General features: G+C 39.8%; 1 protein-coding gene across 2 annotated transcripts in view; it reads right to left on the reverse strand.

Moving 5' to 3' along the window:
* Positions 1-6076: 6076 nt before the first annotated feature.
* Positions 6077-8347, reverse strand: part of LOC138008702 (short-chain dehydrogenase/reductase family 9C member 7-like) — a 10806-nt gene continuing 8535 nt past the window's right edge. For both annotated transcript variants that reach the window (XM_068856015.1, XM_068856016.1), the window contains exon 4: positions 6077-8347. This exon is cut by the window's right edge and continues 1005 nt beyond it. The gene's annotated coding sequence lies outside the window, so the exon portion shown is untranslated.

Below are 8347 nucleotides of genomic sequence, written 5' to 3' on the forward strand. Positions count from 1 at the left end.
TTGACTCCAACTTAACTTGGACGAACCACATTGACGAGCTTTGCCTAAAACTGTCAAAAGCTGTAGGATTGTTTTCAAAATTAAGGTACCGTGTAAACAGTGATATACTTCCTATGCTTTATTATTCACTATTCTACCCCTTTCTCACTTATGGTATTCGGGTGTGGGGTCTAACATACACCACCTACTTAAATCCTTTAATTTGACCACCTTACAAAAGCAAAGTTAATACTTGGAATTATGACATTTTCTGAACCTGCTTCACTTTCAGAACCTTTGCTTAAAATTTCTCAATCTTTTAAAATTGTCTGTTATTTTTCACCTTGAAATTCTTTCTGTTGTTTATCAGTGTTTTGATAAAGTAAATCCTTCTTGTTTAGCTGATTATTTCAAGGCAATATCTTCTGTCCGTCCGTATTCTATTCGTCAATCATTTTATCAAGACCTGTTTGTAAACGCAGTTCAAACCACTGAATATGGTATTCGTTCCCTACATTACACTGGTTCCGAACTCTGGAATTCATTACCAAATCATAAACAAATCACCCCCTTTTATAAATTTCGTCAAAATATAAAGACCTCTATGATTGACCGTTTACTAGACCTCACAAGACCTTGCAACAAGAATTCCCTTCCCCTAAGTTTAGGCCTTCAAACCAATGTGGTGTATAAAATCCCCTGCGCAGATTGTTCCTGGAGCTACATTGGTGAGACTGGAAAGTGCTTTTCAACGAAAAAAAAAGGAAGACATTCGCAATGTAAAAATATGTAAAACTGGCTCTAATATTGCAGCGCACGCTTGGCGTAACAATCACTCTATTGACTTCAACAATGCTAGAGTAATAAGCCATTTTACAGTTGTTTGCTCAGCGACCAAGCCTATGAATGGCTGCGAGGCTGCCGCTGACCTTGCATTGATACAGACCTCACTGCTTTTATCATGTAAATTGTGTTGTTGTAACGCTAACTAGTCCATATTAACATTACAAAAGCATGAAGGTTTGTATCAAAACAGGGTCACCGGCAGCCTCGCTTCCATTGTTAGGCCTGGTAACTTAGCCACAACTGTAAAATGGTCTATTGACAAAGGAAACTTCCGAATTCGAAAAACCTTGGAATCTTGGCACATCGCTTACACTAATGAAGCAGACAATAATTATCTCCTTGTCTTTGCCAAAAAAATACTCTATTCTTTTAGATTAGCGCATTTTTCCCCTTTTACCGTTTTTACAATTTTATCTTTACTGCTATTTTTATTTTCTTTCTTATCCTACAACTTTATGTTACCGTTATTAGCTTACACATTTTGTAAATAGCCAATTTTCATGTAAACTGTGTTTCTAATTAGTTAGCGTAACATAATTGCGTGTAAACTTGCTGGCCCGGGTTACTCGAAGCATGGATAGCGCTAACCAGCGTTAACTACCATGGAAACCTATCGATTTTGATACCTGTTAACCACCGGTTAGGGCTAACCAGGCTTCGAGCAATCGGCCCCTGGCATTTAATTATTAATTAGTTAATGGATATTTGTCAATAATCGATCTTCTTGTAATCCGTATCGTTAATTTGTTTAACTAAGTGTTATTGTGTAAATTTATTGTCTTTTAATAGGTGTGTTCTTGTATTTGGCTTGCCCCGCCTCGATTAGACAATACTCTATTCTTTTAGATTAGCGCATTTTTTCCCTTTAACCGTTTTTACATTTTTTTATTTTATTTTTGTATACATTTCCATCTCGCGCATTTGCATCATAGTTTTTAAAGGCTTTAGTCTGGAAATAGCCTGATTCTCAGACGGTCCAGGTCGCTCGTGTCACGCACGTCACGCGCTCTACTCCCTTCCCCGTCTGATTTACTTGTTCCTGACGTCATATAGATTGTCTAATTTCCACCAATAACAGAGAATGTTGCACTTTCACAAACCTGAAGAATTTAAGGAATGTGCTTCGGGAGATGCCAGAGATCTTGATGTTGACGGTGCTTTGGAGAAAGCTTCCCACGTATTCGGGGTCTTCCCCTCAACAGGAAAAGGCGATAAAGGCTTTTATATCCAGAAAAGATGTCTTGGTAAATTGCCAACGGGGTTTGGCAAGACGCTGATATTCCAGATTGCTCCAGTAGTTCACGCTGAACTCTCAAAATTCAATACCACTTTTGTTGCGAAGCCAGTAGTTATTGTTATTTTGCCATTAGTGAGCTTAATAGGAGACTAGAAAAATTCCCTGTAAAGCGTTACGAATCAAAATTGGCTCCGTTGGCAAGGACAATCTTGCGATCGAGAATAGTGAGTGTAGCGTTACGTTCACATCGCTGGAATACCAACTGCAAATTGGAAGAAAAATTTGATAGGAATCGTTGTATACGAGTAGACGAAGCTTACTGTATTAGCCACTGGAATGTTCATTTGTCTCAGGCTTCTTTTTGTTGTTTAATACAGTATTTTGGAATCTTGATCACATCTAGTTAAATAATACATGTACATGATCGCCCTTAGCGGTGAATCAGAATAACAGTAATGATACCCGACAACAATAATAAGAAGCTTAATAGAAATACAGAAATAACTAGGGTATATAAATGTGTTCTTGACATGAATGTCACGTGTACTCATTGCAAACAAGTACGGGTAATCATTATCTTTTAGTTCTTGATCTGTTCGAAAACCAAAAGTTCAACATTTTTTTAGTCTGGAGGCAACGTGTGTCTTTGTGAAGACTCAAGTAAGTAGTCTGGGAAAATACTCACATTTACCGAGCCAGAAGAGAATAGTTCTTTCACTGTTATGTTATGTTCATTCTCGATCGCAAGATTGTACTGCATGTCCTTGCCAACGCAGCCAGTTTTGATCCCTAATGCCCGTAGGGAATTTTTCTGGTCTTCTATTAAGTTCAATAATGGCGAAATAATGACAATTACTGGCTTCGCAGCAAAAGTTTTGTTGAATTTGGAAAGTTCAGCGTGAAACACCAAAGCAATCTGGGATATGAGCGGCTTGCCAAACCCCATTGGCAAGTTTACCAAGACATCTTTCCTGGAGATAAAAGCCTTTATCGCCTTTTTCTGTTGAGGGGAATGCTTAGAGACCCCAAATACGCGGCAAACTTTCTCCAAAGCACAGTCAACATCTACATCAAGATTTCTGGCAGCTTCCGACATGTTGTTTTAAACTGAGGCACATTCCTTAAATTCGTAAGGTTTGTGAAAGTGTAACATTCTCTGTTACTGGTGGAAATTAGACAATCTATATGACGTCAGGAACAAGCTTTCCTAGCAAGTAAATCAGACGGGGAAGGGAGTAGAGTGCGTGATACGAGCGACCTGGACCGTCTGAGAATCAGGCTAACGAAAACCCTGCCTAGGCACTGTGAAAACAATAGGTCGCTCAATCCAATCTTTTTAGTGCGAAGTCCGAAGGACGGAGAACTATTAGGTTTAGAATGGGGCATCATCCGTCAAGTAAGCAACTCAATATTTCCTGATCAAAATTCCTGTGTCAGATGTCAATATTCCAAAGGGTCGGACACAATGTGATGCCTTACTTGACGCAAAAAAGGTTGAAAATTCTTCAAATTCTTTGTTAGACCAGGTATCTCGAAGTATTTCATCTAGGGGTAGGTGAGTCTGCTGGTCTTTTGAGAACAAACTGGGAAATGTCGCTGACCTACTCCCCTAAAGATAATCTGTGGTCGATATCCGAAATCGTCGACGGTGCGAGAAGGGTAAGTTGCGTGTCTCGTTCTTAGCGGATCATTCCGTCATTTTGATGTCGCTTTGCTGTGGAAGTTCACATTGTACGGACAGACGTACGGGCTGCACAACAATTTTGTGAAAGTTACAGAATTTTCGCTACGTATAAAAGGGAAGTTTTGGTCTATTTTGTGGCTTCTATTTTATCTGGAGGGAATCTACCTACCTACTTTACAACAACAAGCACGTTTATGGCAATTAAATTACTATATGAGCCTTTGGTTTACGCAAATGTGCCTTTGTCGCTTTTAGTTTCCTTTGCTTTTAAGATTGGCAAATGATGTTGAAACAAATCCCGTTGATCAGTGCTCCGGACCAAGGCCAGTTACTGTGTTCACTTTACGTGCTCGTACGTGCAAGACTTCGCTCTAACGGTTGGGTACCGCTCGTTTATTTTTTTAGATCAGTGAAGTGAAGTTGTTAATCTCTCCCCCTCGGGCCTTTTCAGGACTACTTTACAATGCTTTTTGTGGGGGACGTTAGCCAGACTGCTTGTTACGCAGTGTACAATTTATTTTAGGAAGTGAACGATGACCCCGATAAGATTACGTCAGACCACAACACCGGGGACAACCTTCCCCGCATCAGTGACGTGAGATTAGAGACTACATCACCCCTGTCGGTGACCAACCGCCCAGATAGAACACTGACGATCTGAGTGATCAAGATCGCCGCAGACATTGGCGATAGTCTGTGTGATTTTCTCGCACAATTGCCCCGTTCGTAGGACTACCTGCAATAGCTATTATTGGGATATTTATATGCCTCTTTCTCAAAGCAATGCCACTGGGGATTCTGATCTTACCAGGTGAAACAGCCTCCTTAATTTCTTCATACACATCTTTAAGCTGCTCAGAATTTGTCACATCCAACTGGAATGTTTTCAGCTTGTCGCTCGCCTCTGATTTCAAACTACTGTATGTTCTCCTTCTTTCGTCAGACAAGTCGCCAACACACAAGCTCCCATTTTGTCCAGCTTAAGGACGGTGCCTACTATTGTTATTGCGCATACATTCTGCGCATTTCCAGGTGCTCGGATTTCCTAGCGGTGATCCTTGCTAATGCAGGGATATTTTTGCGCGGTTTAAAACTGTGCAGAGAAAGTAGATCTTAGTAAGTACTCTTGGTATCCAAAAAGAAAATTGGGGGTAACCATGCATTCTTCAGAATTAAGCTTCAATTTGAGAAAGAACGCCATACATTGCTTTGTATTTTAGAGCTTTATACAAATATTGTTCATGAATTATCTTTGAAAAATGCGTGGTTACCCCCAATTTGTTTTTGGATTTCGATAAGACTTGGAAAGATCTACCTTTTCTGCATAATAATAAATCGGGGCAAAAATACCTTTGAATTAGTAGGCACCGTCCTTAATCGCTGCCGCGCGACCGAAGCCAGTGTCACAGCCAGTGATCAGAACATACTTTCCTTTTATATCGATTTTTTCCCTCGGCAACAAACAGGTAACCAGATAAATTGAAAGCAGAACAATAATTATCAGCAACAAAAAAGACCAAAACGAAAAGAAAACTGCCGAATCCATTTCTCACCACATGCTACACTTATTTTAAATTCAGCAATGAAATTTGCACATCACGAGATAAGTGTCATTGGCCTGTCTGGTCGGAGTTTTTCTCTGTCCTTATGTGGGCCCATTTCCAACAGTAGAGCTAACGCTCACATGTTTAGCATTTTACATTACACTCTAATCAGTTTAGTCACGCAATTAGCCAGGTTAAAATCTCCAATGGCTTTCGGCACCACAAAACAGTCAGAAATTGATCCTACGAGGGAAAATGTTTGCGTAGGCTTTGTGGAAGAGAAGAACAAAAAAACGGTGTTTAAAACTCCTCAGTATGAAAGAGAGAAGTGGTCCTCGCACTGATCTCTTTTAGACGAAAAACCTTAAATAACAATGACCACAACCAGGTTTTCTGAGCCCGCGAGACGGAGCATCCCTAGTAAACCATTGTTTTAACGAAAACCGCTGGTCAGCAACATGGTTCTGGTCATTGCTGTCTGATGTCTTCCCTTATAGACACCTGAAAAACTCCGGTGGCTTCAATGGGATTCGAAGCCATGACCTCCGCGATGCCAGTGCGATGCTATGAAGCCACTTAGTTGGGAGCAGGTCAATTTGTTGGGCTTATTTGTTCCCGTGAAGGCCTCGATGAGTGAAATGAATATCAAGTTGCAATCCCGGGGACTTCTAACTGCATAGATATGATCAATCAACGTTGCAGTACAACTCGTGATTCTAAAGAGCTTTGTTGTATGTAACTGGTGGGGTATGATACAGTTTCTGCAGAGTTTAGTTTCTCTTGTTTCTGTTTAGGGATTCCTGAGGGTTTTCTTTCTCCAGCTTTTGTTATAAAAAAAACTTGGTTTGGTTCAGCTAAATTAAATACTACCAAGCCTTAATTTACATATTTTTTAAAGTGGAGTTAGGAAGGGCGGATGGTGATGGGACGTTGTTAAATTAGGTCTTACCCGTGGAAATGTTGCATTACTCCATGGGATGAGTTCAAAGACCATCCTAAGATTTGATATGATTGGCCGATTAGTGCCACAGTGCTTAAGGTGGCCGAACACAGTTTTCGCGCGCGCTCTTGCTAACGCAATGCAGCGCGCATTGCGCAGCGAACATTGGAACCCACAAATGACCAGCTGCCAACGTCAGTGACTTCATAGCTCAGTTGGATAGAGCGTCGCACCGGTATCGCGAGGTCACGGGTTCAAACCCCGTTGAAGTCCTGAATTTTTCAGGCTTCTTTACGCAATTGCAAAATTGCGTTCATAACTGCGAGGATAATAGCCTCACTTGAAAGAGATAAAAATGGCTTCAATACAACAATCATCTTATTTGCTCGATGCTTCCGCTATCTGTACTGTTTTTCCTCACAATTGAACAAAGTATTTTGATGGTTTTAGTCTTCTATGTGAAATGTATGTTAGAAAAGGTAGCGATGCAGAGAATGCAGATTTTTCTTTGTTATCGAAAGAATCGCTGAAAGAACCCAGCTAAATGTAGCGCATGCGTAGTAAGTTCAAAAACTGCGACTGAATGCGGAATAGCATAATTTAAGAAATAAATAACTGGAGTATTGAAAAAATTTAAACTTTAACTGAGGAAATTTTAAATATTCCAGTGAACCTTCAACAAGGGATAATTAAAGATCTCTCTGTCAAATTATTATTAAAATAGTGTTAACTTGTGAGCATCGTTACAACCTTGTTGCATGCAAATTATAAAGAAAATGTAACGACCAGATTTTCTGCAAATAAACAAAACCAATTTTAAAAGCCTGTTTATATTTATTCATGTTGCCATGGCAACGGCATATACGTCAGCTTAACTACCGAAAAACCGAAGTTCGTGTTCTTAACTTGCTTGCTACCATTTTTGGTGACCAAAGGATCAAGGGTTTTAGAGAAAAAGGTAAATGAAACAGGTATCCAAAACTGTGTTCAGCTACCTTAAATACACTTGACACTTAATTAAGACGCTTTCCATTTCACAACACTGACCGACCACACCGGGTATTTGGAAGGACTAACTCTACAACGCCTTCAAATTAACACACTTCGAGAACAATGGGAGGGATTATCATGCACATGCAGTTCTGAAGTAAGGCGCCCTAAGTTCTTAAGGCCAAATTCTCAAGATCAGGGATTCTCTGTGTCAAATCTGATCATCGATGATCATGTCCTATCCATAATATAGCATGAATAGCAAACGATACGATGAGATGAGAAGGTAAAACTCTGTCTATACGTTCATCATGCCGTGGATTCCACGATCTTAAGAAACAAGACAACCACTGCGCATGCTATCAAGGGCCTTCCGCATAAAGAACTATCTGAGAAAAGCAATGTCTCAGTGATGAAAAACTCATCTTAAAGGGCTAGTGTCACGCTATTTCAGTCAAACTTCAAAATACTAAGAGACGTCTTTGCATCAGTAAGACTAAAAACTAACGCAGGCTGTAGTTTTGTTGCTAATAACCATTGAAGTGCACCGAAGCTATTCTTTGTTGTTTGGTGGAGAGGATGAAAATGGACTGAAGACGGTGTCTTCAGAAAGTTGCCAAAAATTAAATCAAATACGAATAGCTCCGCCTTTGTGCCATGAACATATTTCATATTTTCTCTGTGTTGTCATGAAGGAGTGTTTTACGTATGAGCTAAAGCGCTAATTTAGATTCTTACCCAGCAAGAAAGTGCTCCTTTAAGTATATGCCTATCTGTTTGCAACAAGAAAACCATTAGGTGACTTAAAAGAGACGATGCATGTGTGTTCAAGAATAGAGCAAAGCACCCTGTAAGTTCCTTCCATAATTGGGTTAAGATCACAAAGAACATTCTTTTAAATCCATGTGCAAGAACAATAGAATCGAATGCAGTTTTTAATGGGTTTTTATTGCCTAATTGCAGATAAAGGTGTCCCAGAAATTCACCTTTTCTTAAGTGGCTTCTACGTTACTTAAGGAGGCTCGAAATAGTTTCTCCTTTTTTCAAACAAATAAACATATTCTATTTTTTGATACAGTTCGGGTAATCATATCAAGACAAAATTTAGCCAGGGTTTTAAGTACCCA

The sequence above is a fragment of the Montipora foliosa genome, chromosome 6, assembly GCF_036669935.1.
Source record: "Montipora foliosa isolate CH-2021 chromosome 6, ASM3666993v2, whole genome shotgun sequence".
NCBI classification, from domain to species: domain Eukaryota; kingdom Metazoa; phylum Cnidaria; class Anthozoa; order Scleractinia; family Acroporidae; genus Montipora; species Montipora foliosa.